A 16,606-nucleotide genomic window follows, 5' to 3' on the forward strand; every position below is an offset into this window, starting at 1 on the left:
GTATTCGAAAAATTGCGGATACGACCGTCCACACATATCCGTATTCCGATATAATTTCCGGATACGGATACAAAAATTTCCGGACACGTGTGGACGCAACCCGTATCCGCAAAAAAAAAAAAAAAAAAAGAAAAAAAAAAATATTGCGGATACAAAAATTTACGGGTACGTGGAGACGGGGCCTAAAGACATCCCTCATCAAACTCAAGAAATATACTTTGAGTATTTGATGACTATTGTATCCAACACAATGCAATTAATGACTCATAAACGATAAACAATAAGACCTACTAAGTTCTTCCTAATTATGCAAAACTGAATCAGCTGAAAATGATTAGTTCTGTTATCTTGTTCTTTATTATATAAACAGCGATCATTCTATTTCAAAATTCCCTGGCATTCAAGCTTATTAATGCTGTCATATCTCGGCCTTCAATCATTTTTAATAATTGATGTGCTCGTCCTGGTCTACTCGAATCCTCCGCAGAAATTAGTAAATCCTCCGCGAAAATCCGGATCGTGCAGTCCCTACTATCTACTACTATCTATTTTATATATTGCAAAATCTCGTCAATCTAAGGGGCTTTACAATCAATATTATTATAGTACACTCAACAAAATTACTCGTCTCTGATTGGTCGAGAGGAGTACAATTACAGCGTTAATTGTACTCCGTAGGAGTACCGAATTAAGTCGCTATGGCAACACGGCCAAAACAGTGTCAAAACAATTATTTTCTATCATTTTGTACTTAAAAAGCATAAATAAAATTTTAAAGCCGTAAGAACTAATCCTTTTTATGCATTTCAGTTGCACGATGGACTGGAAATCGGCCGCCAAATAGACAAAGATGAACGGCGTCGCTTCGCATTTTTTACTGAAATTTTGTTGAGTGAACTATAAACAAAAAATCGCACGATCTTCTCGTACAATTTGGAATTAATAGACACTGTTTTGCCTAAAGGCTCGTGCAATTACAAGAACTTTCAAAACATTACTCGTGTCTATTAATTTCCAAATTGTACTCGAGATCGTGCGATTTCCTATACTAATTGATTTCCATTAATTATATCTTTAATTATAACTATTAAAATTTTGATAAAACATACACAAAGAAAACTATGTTCGGCGAATTGTAACTTATGTCGTATAATTTCGGCAAATAATTATATAATAAATAGTTTTGTATTTTCCTTTCAAATTTTGCAGAACTCATCATGGAAACTAGAATTTCAGAAAGCCAATTTCTCAAAAGAAACACCAGCAATAATTTTAGCAAAGCAACCAACAGCACCAGTAGAGAATATGTCTTTGCTCCTGTTATGATTAGTTACCACGTCAAACTCCCTATATTCATTTTCATGATCTCGTTTGGAGTGTATGGGATGATTGCAAACACCCTGATCCTCTACTTCAAGCATAAGCAACACAGAAGAAGACGCCACGCAATACGAAGAGCATTCAGACGATCATTGTCAGAATATTTCATCAATAGTCTTGCCTTGTCAGATTTGCTGTGCTCACTTATAAGCTTTCCGTTGCATTCAGCTGAAATGTTCATCGACTTTGTCAAAAGTGACTCAACTTGCAGATTCAGTAGATTTCTTTTAGCTTTTTTTCCTGTGGTAACGATACTTAATCTTTTAGTTATTGGGATAGAGAGGTATTTTTGCATTTTTCATCCATTCTTTATCATAAGTCGAAGAAAAGCTAAGAGAATGGTTGTTGGATCTTGGGCATTAGGGGTTTTGATAACTCTTATCCCGCTTCCCGTCTTTAGGCTCGTGTACTTTGGAGACATTGGAGATCATTCCTACACTTTAGTTTGTAAATACGATAGCTCTTTGCCATCATATCGAGCGTTGTTCGCTAGTATTACTTTTATCGTATACATCATACCGATTTTTATTCTAACTTTCATCAACCTTCGTATATTAAAGCGTCAACGAAACAGCAAACGTGTTGATGCTTCTGAAAACATTCAGAGGGCTTTGTCTCGTCTAAAGGTTACAAGGGTGTTTGTATCACTGATTTTTGTTTTTATCATTCCTTACCTGGCCTTCTTCGTATACACATGTTTTATGATAGTTTCTAAAAGTAATGTTTCATTAAATAATGACTACATAGTTCGTCATATCAGTGTTTTACAGATTTATGCTAATGGTTCAATAAGTGCAACCATCTTGATATATTATGAAAAGTTATACCTTGATTTCTTGTCTTGTTTTCGTTCAAGACCAAAAAGGAATATCCGGTGTAACAAAGCTGCAAAAAGAAAAGCACGAGTTAATGGCGAAAATAACAGAAGGAACAGGAGTTCCGCGGTTTAATTGTTACAAATAAATCGAATATTTTAAATCTATTCCTTGCATACGCGATGAACCTCGGTACGAACTTGTCAAATCAGATACTTGGTTCCATCGATATAAAAGTCTTAGTCGCCGATTTGTATAAAGTACGTTTTTGTAAACTTTAATTAATTACAGAAGGAGACTCTCTGCTTTCATAAGCCCGTGATGGTTTCAGGAGGCCCCCTTGCCATTCGTGCTAAGTTTTGTATAAAACCTATACTGTAAATATATAAATAAATATGGCGAAATAATAATTAAGAAAGAAAAAAGAAAAGAAAAGCAGAAACTGAAGGACGAATGCAAATATCTCGGTGATTAGATTACAGGCACATAGTCCCTATGTACAGGGCGCAGGAAGCCCAATTTTGATAAAACTGATAGGTGAAAATAAAATCGGATGTATTGATTAACAATAGATCTGTATTTATACATGTAGTGATGGGCAACCTTAACGAATTAAAGATTTAGACTTAGAACATTTTTAGCGCTTTTGTTTTCCTATATAATTTTCCTATGGCTGATGGTATCCAACTCTTAACCTCAGAGCCCTGTCATTCCTATTGCGCATGCTCAACGAAATAACAGAGATTCTGGGAAACCCTAGCGCACGGTAGCCAGAAATGTGGCGACCTGGAATGTGATGCGCATGCTCGAGTTTCAATTTTAGCTTTAGCATCGGGGAAAAATGCGTCAACTCAACGGTGCCAATCACCCACTGCCTTAATATTTAATTATTTTATGCTATTTAATTATATCTTTTCTTTTTCATCATTTTCCTTCAATTATTTTTCACATACGTCCCCCCCTCCCCACCCACCTCCCCGTTTGCTTGAGTCCGAATACCTGTGCCAAACATAGTGTTGTCGGGTTTTTAATACCAGATGGATCTATGTTCTTAAATTTGTAATGTAACTACAGGGGGGAAAGGTTTGCATCTTTGATCCTCAAGCAACGCCTATGCATTCGATACCCTTTCATCTCCCTTCCATACATCCCACATGTTTACACCTTTTATTCATTTACCTTTCATAATCTCTCTTGTACTTCATACTCATTCGTATCTGTTCATTACGATTTTGTTTGCAAACCAGAATTTCCTCACTCCTCCACCCCTACTTGAATCCGACTTACCGTCTCTCATCTCTTTTACAATACTAAATTCCTCATCTCCCACACTACATACAAACCCCCTTTTCCCCTCCCTGTTAGATGATAGTCACACACTAACCATCTCTCTTCTCTTGTCCCATACTACAATAGAATACAATACAATACAATTTTATTTGGCACCTTATACTAGTACATGAGTGTTTGATTCCAAATATACTATAGGTATATATATATATACTATGTATTAGGTAATTTTCTTATTTCATTCTCACGTATCAGCATACATTGATGAATGTATGCTGATATGGCTCTTTGTAGAGACGCTGATTTTGAATTGATTAAGAACATAAAACGACTGTAAGCGCTCATATTGTTCACAGGCAGCCCAATCAAGGTTCCTGTGTATGGTTTATAAGGGAATGTATGGGAGTTATGATAAAGTTACGAAAATAAAATGTTTCACTCAACGATTTGCTTCAAAACTTGCTGCAGTCGTTGCTTTTGCTTTGTTCAGTCTTCTGGCAACGTTTCAGCACGGTCGAACGTGATACCAAGCTCGAAACAAATTCCCCTTCCCCGACAGACTTGGGTTTGTTGCCAATCAGAATGCAGTATGTAACGTGACCCGCTCACGCTTTACAACGGCCGTTTGAACACCATCGATCACACGCTGTAGAAGAAATCAAATATTCGACTTTAAGCCAGGATTTTTCTGGAAATATTTGGCGTGGTGGCATTCAGAATACATGTTATGATAGAGAAATTATCGTTCCTTTGACATGTTGGACTTTTGTTGCGGTTCAAGGAAAGAGAGAGAGATTTTTTTTGGATTTTCTAGCATGATGTAGTCGATATGGGGTGCTAAGTCTCCAGCCTTCCCATTATTTAGGTAGAGAAGAGCGGATTTTGAAAAAAACCCACTAAACGGCCTCAAATCGTGCTGAAACGTTGCCAGAAGACTGAACAAAGCCAAAGCAACGACTGCAGCAAGTTTTGAAGCAAATCGTTGAGTGAAACATTTTATTTTCGTAACTTTATCATAACACCCATACATTCCCTTATAAACCATACACAGGAACCTTGTTTGGGCTGCCTGTGTATTGTTGAAATTAATGCTGGTGTTTTTTCTATGAACTCTCTTAAGGTGGCTCGACCCCCTCACGCTTGACCGCTACCTTCCACTTTTGGAACGCTAGTGCATAAACGTCTTTTATCCGATTGCAAATCTTTTTTGCACATAAGTCACATAAAGATTGAATTAATATTTGATGTAGTTTTTAGTGAGATCGGACGTCATAACACGTGATTATGATGAAATATTTGTTTTCGTTTAGAAAATAAATTTAGCCTTGCAGAGCGTTCAACGCTAAAATGCTTCGTACCACATAATTATATACTGAATGCCTCCATTTGTGGGGATTTTTGAAAAAATCTATCTAGCTAATAATGAGATATTTGAGATTATTTAAATATAGTGCATAATCTACTTTAAAACTAAACAATGGATTTCATACGACCGAAATTAATATTTCAGAGCTATATATTCACAAAAGTCATTGCTCATTTAGTTTTACTCTGTATCTAGTTTTAAAAGGAACATTTTGAAGGTAATCGACTTATGCGATTTTGTGAAAACGTATAGTGCAGAAGACGGGGTAAACATTTGATGCGCACTTTTCATCGCAGTTTTCTAGTCAATCTTACTAGATCTTCCATTATTCTAAAATTCGCTGATCATTTCTCTCAAAATTACGTCAGGATACAAATTTGAACTTAAACTAATATTACACAAAATTGCAAGACTATTGAACTCATTTAAAGCGATCTAAAACGAACGAGAAATACAGAAAACATTGATCGTTTCCCAACGATTTGATGCTCTGGGAATTCTATTGTTTGCTAATGATCATAACATCAAAATCTTTCGCACCATGCACGGTCTCATCTCGCTTGGCTGCTTTCCGATTTACCCCCGAAGTTTGGTAACAAACAGTTGTTTTTTTTATTCAAACGTGGGACGTTTGTCATGATGTACTTTGTCAGTGTGAGTGAATAGAATCGGCGAACATGCCTCAAATTAAAACTTCAAGAAAGAAGCGAGCAAGACCTTTGAGTTTAGATAAAGAACCATACTTCGGGAGTAAATCGGAAAGCAGCCAAGCGAGATCAGACCGTGCATGGTGCGAAAGAATTTGATGTTATGATCATTAGCAAACAATAGAATTCCCAGAGCATCAAATCGTTGGGAAACGATCAATGTTTTCTGTATTTCTGTATTTCTTAAATGAGTTCAATAGTCTTGCAATTTTGTGTAATATTAGTTTAAGTTCAAATTTGTATCCTGACGTAATTTTGAGAGAAATGATCAGCGAATTTTAGAATAATGGAAGATCTAGTAAGATTGACTAGAAAACTGCGATGAAAAGTGCGCATCAAATGTTTACCCCGTCTTCTGCACTATACGTTTTCACAAAATCACATAAGTCGATTACCTTCAAAATGTTCCTTTTAAAACTAGATACAGAGTAAAACTAAATGAGCAATGACTTTTGTGAATATATAGCTCTGAAATATTAATTTCGGTCGTATGAAATCCATTGTTTAGTTTTAAAGTAGATTATGCACTATATTTAAATAATCTCAAATATCTCATTATTAGCTAGATAGATTTTTTCAAAAATCCCCACAAATGGAGGCATTCAGTATATAATTATGTGGTACGAAGCATTTTAGCGTTGAACGCTCTGCAAGGCTAAATTTATTTTCTAAACGAAAACAAATATTTCATCATAATCACGTGTTATGACGTCCGATCTCACTAAAAACTACATCAAATATTAATTCAATCTTTATGTGACTTATGTGCAAAAAAGATTTGCAATCGGATAAAAGACGTTTATGCACTAGCGTTCCAAAAGTGGAAGGTAGCGGTCAAGCGTGAGGGGGTCGAGCCACCTTAAGTCGTTTCTATGAGAGTTATATAGTGGACACCAAACTAGAAAGTGTTTTTCGTTTTCTACTCCCGACTTACACACTGGGCAAATCCTTTCATCGTAAATGAGATAAGGCCTCTTATACCTCCCCGTTTCTACTTCAAGCTTATGGTTGCTAATTCTTAATTTTGTAAGCGCCACTCTGTGCTTAATATTGGTGACTTGACTTAAATATTCTTCAAAGTTATAATCCGTTTTGAACTGACGAAAGACTCTGAGTTTATTTTCATGTCTGTCGTCTTTCCTTTCATCATTGTGGAGATTACTCTATAAAATTTGCCTCTCAATGTCATATATTCTTTGGGTTATTATTTTTCCATATTCATACCATCTTGGAGAAAGTAAATTTTGTTTCATCCAAATTATCCCCAATCCGAGTTGTTCTAAAGTAGTTTTAATTTTCATGCTCCAAAAGGCTTTTTTAGTTTCATTTTTAAAATCTTGGTAGACTTCAGCTGAAAGTTTTTTTGGGTGTAGTTCCGACTTTATAATTCTATACCAGAATTTAAATCTTCTACTGCATGCTTTGCATTTTAGCGGAAACCTTCCTAACTCAGCTCTGCATGCAAGGTTACTAGCATTCTTTGTCACCTTGAGGAGCATTTTGCAAAATTTAAAATGAACAAGTTCCATGGGCTCTTGGTCTTTGGTGCTTAATGTTTCGATACCCCATATCTCACTTGCGTATAGAAGTATTGGTGTAACAAGCGAGTCAAACAGTTTTATAGTTAATTTGATATTGGATGTGAAAAACCCTTTTGTTTTTTCATCTGAAATAGTGCCTTTAATGCAGCTTTTTTAAATTCTTGTTTTGCAAACGTAAAGTTTCCAAAGGTTGTAAAATTTAATCCTAAATATTTGTATGATTTAACGTTTTCTAGTTTGAATTTGTTCAAATAGAATTGGAAGTTATTCATTGTCTTCCCTGTATTATTGAAAACCATCACTTTTGTCTTTGTTATATTAACTGTTAAGCCTGATTGTTCACAAAATGCCTCTAGCTTGTCGAGACATTTCTGAAGCCCTTTAGCAGATTTAGAGAACAGAACCAGGTCATCTGCATATAAAAGAGTACTAATCGGTTTGCCATTCAACATTACATCATTGTTGTTACACGAATTTAATGAGTCAGGCAGATCGTGAAGATATAAATTGAATAATGTAGGGCTCAGCATACAGCCTTGTTTAACACCCATATAACAGGAAAATGTCGGAGAAATGTGTCCATTTACTTTGATTGCTGATTGGTCAGTGGAATACATCGATTGTATCACTCTTAAAACATTTCCATTTATACCAACATTTTCAAGTTTTGCCATTAATTTTTTCCTTGGGATGCAGTCAAACGCTTTTTGAAAATCTACAAAGCAGGAAAAAAGGAACTACATACGATTGTACTACATACAATTTTCCTTCAACCCCCCCCCCCCTTCCCACCCTGAATACACATTAACCATTCCTCCCCCTTTCCCCCTTCTTCCAAACTACACACAATTCCTCTTCACCCCCATCCTTCCCTCCCTAAACACGCCCTAACAGTTTCTCATCTCTTTTCCCATACAACTACATACAATCCTCATCCAACCCCCTCCCCCCCCCCTCCCTAAACACACGCTATAACCGTTTCTCGTCTCTTTTCCCATACAACTACATAGGCAAGACAACGTATTTTATTGGCTCCTTTTAAACATATTTACATTGGATTGCTGCCATGCTAATAAAAATATAGAATAATTCAAGAGACTGATATATATTGACTCAGTTTTGTTTATAATAATATCAGCGATCGCCGTACATCGATCTATATATAATGTCGTTTCCTTTTTTCGCCAAAATATTAATAAGTTAAATTTGTCAAAGATCTTATTGCTTTAGATTATCCCTCTTTTTAAAACAGTCATGTATGTATTTAGTTACTACTTTTTGGATTGGTTTGTTTGAGTTTATGATAAAATTAAATTTCCATTTTTCGCTTAACCATTCTACTTTAAAGTTTGCTGCCTCCTTTATCTTATCCAGAAGATTTTTTTCTTTCTACAATGTAATTCTAACATGTTAGAAGGAAGTGTGCCTCATCTTCTACACCAACCTTACATACAGGACATAGCCTTTCTTCAGGTTTAGTGTATGTTCAAGTGTATCTGTCCACTTCAATCTGAAGACAGTGATAGCTGATTCTGAGTTTTGTAAGACTTATTCTATGTTTGATGTTGTTAACTTCTCTCAGGTATTTTTCTTGCTTATAGACTGTTTTAAACCTAATTCTATACGTTCTCAATTTTTTTTTTTTTTTGTGAATCTTTTCGTCCTTCGCCGTTATACAAGTCGCCAAGCCAAATTTGAAATTCCCTGAACTTCGATTCTTTGTTTAATGAGTTTGGTTACAGATATCCACCGATCTTCTGTCTTTTCATAACAATCATGCTGCCTTAAATATCCAAGGCCTAATCTATCGAGAATGGATTTTATTTTTTCAGTCCACATTGATTTGTTAGGACTATAAGTGAGGCAGTGTTAGAATTGGGCTGAAATAGCTCCGGAATCGCCTCGAGTAACTTTCGTTATTGGACTTCTCCTTAATGAGACTAGTTAGCTTTACAAATACGAGTAGAGGTTTGCTTCGAGCGTAAGGTGCACTGCAGCTGACTAGAAAGACGTTCCCTTAGTAGGTGTGGATTTAGAAGGATTTCCTTACTAGGCCATTCGTCCTAACTTAGGTCCGTGCTTTCCAGTTCAACTACAGCTACAGCCTTAGACTCGGCCTTCTAACTCCAAAGTTAAGTCGATTCAGTGTGTGTAAGAACTGTCTAAGTTCGTCTATATATATCTAAATCTCATTTCCTATTTACATTTTGTGGCTAGATAAGGTCACTACGTTGGACTAGGTTTTGATTAAAACAGATAGTGTTGGTTAAAGTTGTGGCTATAAGAATGGTAAATATTATTGAAAATCTTGCTTTATAAGAGCAGTCATTTATTACTTGATATGACAGCTTTGTAATTTCGTTATAACAATTTATAAATTTTCTCCAGAAATTAATTGTCCTTAATTTAGCACTTGCTCGTAATGGGAAGAGCCCCAATTCTGACCGGCATGCATTATTAGTGGCCTTTTTACTAACCCCCAGCAACATTTTACAAAATTTTACTTGAACTGATTCTAGTGGATCAGTATTTATGTTTGTTTGTTTTTGTTTTTTTTGTTTTGTTTTGGTTTTTTTTCTCAACTCCCCACATCTCCATACCATATATCATTGTTGGCTTAACAAGAGAATCAAAAAGACGAATAGTAAGGTTTATATCATTTCTGAAATGATTGCCCATATCTTTACGAAGTTTGAACACACCTTTTAGAGCTATTGAAGGCCTAGATACTTATTTTATTTTATTTATTTATTTATTTTGATTTAATACAATTTTTTAAATCAAACATTTTGTGTTTTTTTTTATATATATATATTTTTTTATTACAATACAGAAAGGAGGATGTTTCACTAGCATGCTTTGCGCGCTTCGACCAACTATATTATCACACTGAAAAGTCACGTGATCTACTCATTTTCGCTTTGATTGCAATGCAGAAGCAACGACTATGGACTCGACTGTGGAGATTATAGAGGGAAATCGTGAACCCTTTTCCACTTCAGATCTTCTCTTCTCTACTGTATTGTCCACAAAAAGGATCAATTAGACTGAATTTGCTGGTATTACGTGTTTTTTAAAAATTTGTGACAGTTATCAGCCATCTTCCCAGGTATTTTCATTGAAGAAAGAAGACTTGTATCGTTTTGAACAATGACAGTCTCGATTTTCCGGAAGAAAATCGCTAGTGAATAAAGTTTTATCTAGCAGCTGTTGTTCGAGGTAATATACAAAAGCCATGTGTTAAGTTTGTTGTTGTTTATCTACCCTTGAGAAAAATATATAATCTACTTCCTACGATCGAGGATTTTCTTCGAATGTCTTGCCTTTGCATTTGAACTTTTAGGTTTTTTGTAAATTTGTTGAGCAGAATACAAAGGCAGCACACACGACCTACAAATGGCACACGACCAATGACAAAAATCAGCGAGTTGTTCCGCAACCAAAAAAAATATCCTCTCGGCAAGAAAGCCGTAGTGTTTGAGATGGACTGCCAGGAGTACGAATTTGTTTAGTATGGACAAACAGAAAGATCATTGAAGACACGAGTAAGAGAAAATAACCACATCTTCCGAAGTAGCTGAACATTGAATTTGATTGCAAATGGAACATGTTATGCTACTACCATTATGCTACTACCAGGATCACCGTTCGCAATATTACCATTTGCGCGCCAGCATGCTCGCTTACGCGCACATTAACCTCTTAGCGATGCTCCTACGGTTTGATAAAGAAGACGTACCGCGTGTAGCTACGGATTCCCTGTACATTAAACCCCATATGTTGGAAAGAATCAAAGAATTCTACACGGAAGACGAAATAGCGGAAAGCGGGAAATGGCGCGTCAAAGATGAAGAGATTAAAGCCTGGAGAGAAAGAGTAGAATACCACGGAGACCACGTAAGGGGGTCCGCAACCCCGACCGAAGAACCTTTGCCCAGCGTTACGGACCCCATTTCCTACCAACGCTTTTCCTACCTGTATGGTACCGGAGGCAGTGGTAAGACGACACGTGTGCTGGAACTCTTTCCAAGTCTGAAAGTATTAACGCCTACGCATCGTTTGGAAAGGGAACTCCGTGAGATGGGTTACGACGCTCAAACGTACCACAGCTTCTTTCGCTGGAATGGTCAAAAGTGGGTACCGGAAGCTATCCACGACATTCCTCCGGTGATACTTTGGGACGAGATTTGTACCGTTCCTTTGGAAATCCTGCAGGAGTTCGTAGAATTCCTCAAAGGAAAGTGTCAAGTTGTATTTGCCGGGGATCCTTGCCAGCCGCCTCATGGGCGGGGAGATGCCTCATGAATGGTTGCAGACGTTTTGTTACGTGGAGGAGATCAACGCAGACTATCGCAGTAAGGATCAAGTAAGGGATCTGAAAGCAGAACTAAGGGGACTTAGCGACGCCCAACAATGTAAAGTATTACGTAAGCGTGTACGAGCGAAGAAATACGAGGACTTTCTCTACCAGTGGCATCCAAAGGACTTAGTGTTAAGCAGCAAACGCGCAGCGCAAGCAAGGATACAAAAGGACTTACTAAAGATACACCAAGAACGGTTTCCTGCGCATCTTGTGCCCGTTTGCTACAAACCCCGCGACACCCGTATGCAGCGCCGCGACGTTTACGTACCCGGTACCGACATCCAACTGCAGAACGCAGTAACGCATGATAAAGCCTGGGTGCCCATAGAAAAGGTGGAAAAAATAACCTCCCATCCAGACTGGCGCTTGGGCTATTGCATGACAGTCCACAGCGCGCAAGGGCTTACCATAAAAGAAACCTTATGGATCATAGACCAGCGGCTATGTTGGAGCAACCTTATCTACACCGCCGTAAGCCGTGTAGAGTACGCTAAGCAGCTAAAAAAAGCTTGGGGTCCGCAGCTACGCTACGATAAGACGCCAGAGGACGTAGCCAAAGAGAACATTGCCAAAAAACTCCTTCGCTACAAGCGACACGACGAAGAAAAAGATATGACGTTCGACCTATACGTGGACGACGTCTATGAGAAAGGGGCAAGGTGTGCCAAGTGTAACATACCTCTACTATGGAGGTTTGACCCGAATGACGATCAGCAGTTCTCCGTGGATCGTATAAATAATAAACGCGGGCATTGCAGAGGCAACGTAAGACTGACATGCCTAGAGTGCAATCGGGCGCGCGGAGCAGCACTACTCTGAGTCTTTGGGGACTATGAGCAGCTCTTCCTTAACGAATCCACGACTTGGGCCATTTAAGGTAATACAACACGGGCTGCCCTTCCTTGGTGACGGACTTCGAAATCTCATACGTTTCCAGAGACCAGTTAGGATCCGTGGCTCTCTTACTGCCACCTTCGAGTTCCCCCGGCTGATAGAGGTATCTGACCACTATGTCGCGGGGGAGCTTTTTTTCCTTCAGTCCGACCGCCCTTGAACTTCTGACGTAGGACTTGTGTTCCACGTGTTTCTTTTTTATAGCATCCTTGGGTCTCATTCCCGTAGCCCTGGCCTCCTCGTTGTTCAAAGCCGCAATGACCTGGGGGAGCCTCTGAGTCCATTCCCTGTTGCGTTTGGAGGGATCTTCCAGCTCTTTCCAATACTGGTACCCAAAGAGACGCTCGGCCAGGGTCTTATTGAATCTTTCGACGATGCTCTGACCCCTGTGGTACTCTGCTTCGGCTCTCCTAAACTTAGTGCCTTCTATAGGCCTTTCTTCTCACCTTGTCGTGCGGTAAGAAAAGCAAATCCGCCTGATGAACTTCATTGGGGGCATTTACGGCGAAGCTGGGCCTGGGAATGTACCTTGGTCATTGAAATCTTTCTTTTACTAAAGCAAGATGCAGAAAATATTTTTTTAACTTTGAGTATCCCGTGAACGTGCCAGTTACCATAATTATGTTTTTGAACGATTTTCGTTTTTAAATTTCCGAGTAGAGTGACCACAGTAAATCCGTGAAACTTTAGTAATACTAAATAGCACAATTTCCCGCAAATTCTAATGTTTTTTTATTGTTTAACTAGCACTATTTTGTACTGTTTAGTAATTAGTGTTTCACGGATTTACTGTGGTCACTCTATTATATATATATATATATATATATATATATCTAACCTGTTTTTTAAGAAGGTCACTATGCTGGGATGCCCATCCCCCCCAGAACTTACTCTTCACTCTCGGTCCAGGACTTGCCCGAAAGAGCCTAGGGTGTCAGGAATTCGGTTTGATTTTAGAATTCCAAACCTACTTTGAGGCATTCGAGTGCAGTTAAGGCCGAAGGGGTTTCCTCTAGAGCTGCCCTTTTTTAAATCCATGTTTGATTTCTTCATTTTTTACCCAGAATAGATGATTTTCTATCAGTAAATTTGCATGAATAAGCCAATTGGGCCATGCATGGCTGGCCAAAACAATAATTGGTTCCTTTATGTGGGTTGCAGCTTTTTAAGTATTCTTGTTTGGTTGTTGGTCTCCAAGCATTTGCATGCTATGCCATTTGATTGACGAAATATTGTACTCTTCAAAGGCATAGAATCAGATCAGCCAAGCCTAGTTCTGACGTCAACACTTCCCCACTGCCTCTGCAAAGCGTTCCACTCTCAGCGCCAAGCTTGGCTTAAGGCTTTGTTTTGTTTTTGATTTTTGTTTTTGTTTTCCCAGGCCCAACACTCAGTCAGTGCATGCGCACCTGAAAAAGTGACAAGATCATTAAGGTGAGAGACCCATTAGTGCTACATAGATGGCTGACATTTTGGCACCAAGGGTGGAGGGTCGGGGGGTGGGGGGGAGGGAAGGTAGGGCGGAGCTAGGGGTGTGCACAAGGCGCCAAAACAGGAATTGACCTTTCACTTGGAAAGCATTCTAGTGTGAAATCCTGACCACCTAACCAAGCTCATGTTAAGGGGGTGGGGGGTTACCTTTTCATAAAACAGGTTAGAATGCTGCACGGTTTGCCCACGGATGGCTGGTGAAAATAGCTGAATTGTGCTTTGCTAATTATGCTGCACGGTTTGCCCACGGATGGCTAGCGAAAATAGCTGACCATGGTAACGCCCATCCTTGGGCAAACCGTTCAGCATCTATTAATAATTAATTCTCATTCAATTACATTCTCTTTTGAGTACCATATTTTTTTCCTCACTAATATTCTCATTTACAATTTTATTTACTTAATTAAGGTAGTCTAAAATTTCAAGCACTGAGGTTTCTTTTGGACTGCCTTGCCCTAGGTACATGACTTCTAATTTTTTTCATTCTTTCCATATGTAAATAATGTTTATTATAAATATTGTATATATTTATTTATTTATTTGTTTTGATAATAACAAGCAGGATGATACATAAATTTTAAAAGGAGGAGGAATGTCAAAAAGAAAAAAAATCTGTAAATATTCTACAACAGATATTATTATCATTTCAAATTGTAACTTATACTATTTCAATTATACCAGGAATAAATTATAATAAATCTGAAATATGAATCTGACTTAGAAGAATTAATTGTTCTATATTATGAGAAAAAAGGTGGCTGCAAAAGTCAAACTATATCGAGTGTCATTTCTTGTGCTTGGCTATCCAAGTGTTTGTAGTTGTCACGGTGATAATCATATTTTGTTTGTATTTGCACACGAGTTCCCCAGCTGGAATCGAACCAGCCCCTCCTTTAACGAGGTCTTCCTGAAAGGATTTTTGTGTGTGCTTAAATGCCGGTGGCTTTATAATGTTTTTAATATGACTATTTTTGTGAACTGAGGTCCTCGTAATCGTTTGGCTAAATTATTGGTTATATAGCTCTTATTAGTCGAATGCGAGGTCCTTACCGTAAGTTATGGACCGATATTTCTTCAGTACCTTATGGCCCAAGCGCGTAGTGCGGAGGCTACAAAAAAGTAGAAAAAAACGAGGACCACAACTTACGGTAGGGACCGAGCAAACGAGGTTAATAAGATATTTATTATATGGCAAGGCTAGGAAAGACGTTTGATGTTCGGTAAGTACTGTAAGCTATGGTACACAAATTGACCAATCATAGCGCGTGAAACTACCTTGCCATATAATAAGCAAAATTATTGCATGACCTATAGAAAATTGCCAATTTTCCAATTTCCACCAACTGATGAAATGTGTGCAAATAGTGAGGGAAAAACCGGAGTACCCGGAGGAAAAAACCCTCTAAGCAAAAACACGATCCAATGGAGAGGCAATCGTTACCGTATAAGGTGGAATCCAACTAATTCAGAACGTATTTTACAGTTTTTCTTACTCGCTTGTTTCGCAAAACCATTACACCAATTTTACTGATTTTTTGGTATTTTGTACCTTAATTATCCTTAAATCTATCAGTGTACTTTATTTTTATATTTTTCCGTGGCTGGCTTATAATAATGGAAATTCAAACAATGATATTTTTAGTTTTTGGCTTTTTTCTCGACATCCTCTCATACGATTTTTCTGACTTTTTCAGAATCTTATCATCTTCAGTTAGGAAATGCAACTTGTGTGCAAATTTGAAGGGAAACGTTGGGGCAGAAAAAAGATATAATTATGGCCCTAAACTTAACCTCAAATTTGATGTATATAAAACATTGGGCCGTAGAAAAAACACCATTCATTAAATTGCCTTGAATTTTTGGCATATCCATAATCAAGCGACAAAGAAGAAAAATTGTAAAATCCGCTCTGAATTGTTGGATTCTATCATAAACATAAACGATTTCTACTTTTCGCAGCTATTGCTGCAGCTTGTCTCGCAACATTTTTCACATTGCACGGGAGGTGACACGCTGCAATACTCCGTACAAATTGTGTCGCAACGCCGTTACAATCTTCTTTAATGACACAAGCACTTTAAAGCTATTTTAAGACAATTTACTGTCGCGAAGGATTTTTTCCTTATATTCGAATATGTTCTCGTTTCAGGTGTCTGACTGACTTATATTTCAAAAGCCAGTGGTTCAAGTCAACTTAAATATTATTCCACAATGCCGCGCGTATCACTAGGAACAGTTGTAAACCGAACGATTCACAGTGGTGAGAGGAACCACCATTGCTTCCTTATCCGTGCATGACGCGGATGGATTCAGGCCTCATTTAAACAAGCACTGCTGAATGGGACTACCTGATACCTGTATAGATATTGTTTAAAACCAAAATACAACCATAAAAACACGTAAATTATACCCAATCTTACTCGTCGTATCTTCGGCGTCTTGCTCGAGTACGATTCTTTGAGATTTCATATCGATGTCGTCTGCACACAGAGGGGTGGTAAACTGGTACTGCAACTCCAAAGGCACCACGCTGTTGTTCTCTTGCCCTATCAAAGTCCTCTAGAAGAGATTGGCTGACAAGATAATTGTACGTTGGAAACGCGTAGCCTGACGACAGAGCACGATGAACCAGCTCGAATCTACTCAATCTTGGATGGAAATTTCCCGCCGCCATTTGGCTAGAGGGATACACTCCCCTGATGTCGATAAGCAGTCTGTCATAAAGGTCGACTGAAAAGCAATCAACTAACACTACTGCA

This window comes from Actinia tenebrosa, unplaced genomic scaffold (genome assembly GCF_029948245.1).
Source record: "Actinia tenebrosa isolate PJP-AT-01 unplaced genomic scaffold, QUT_ActTen_1.0 PGA_scaffold7__59_contigs__length_16204524, whole genome shotgun sequence".
NCBI classification, from domain to species: Eukaryota; Metazoa; Cnidaria; class Anthozoa; order Actiniaria; family Actiniidae; genus Actinia; species Actinia tenebrosa.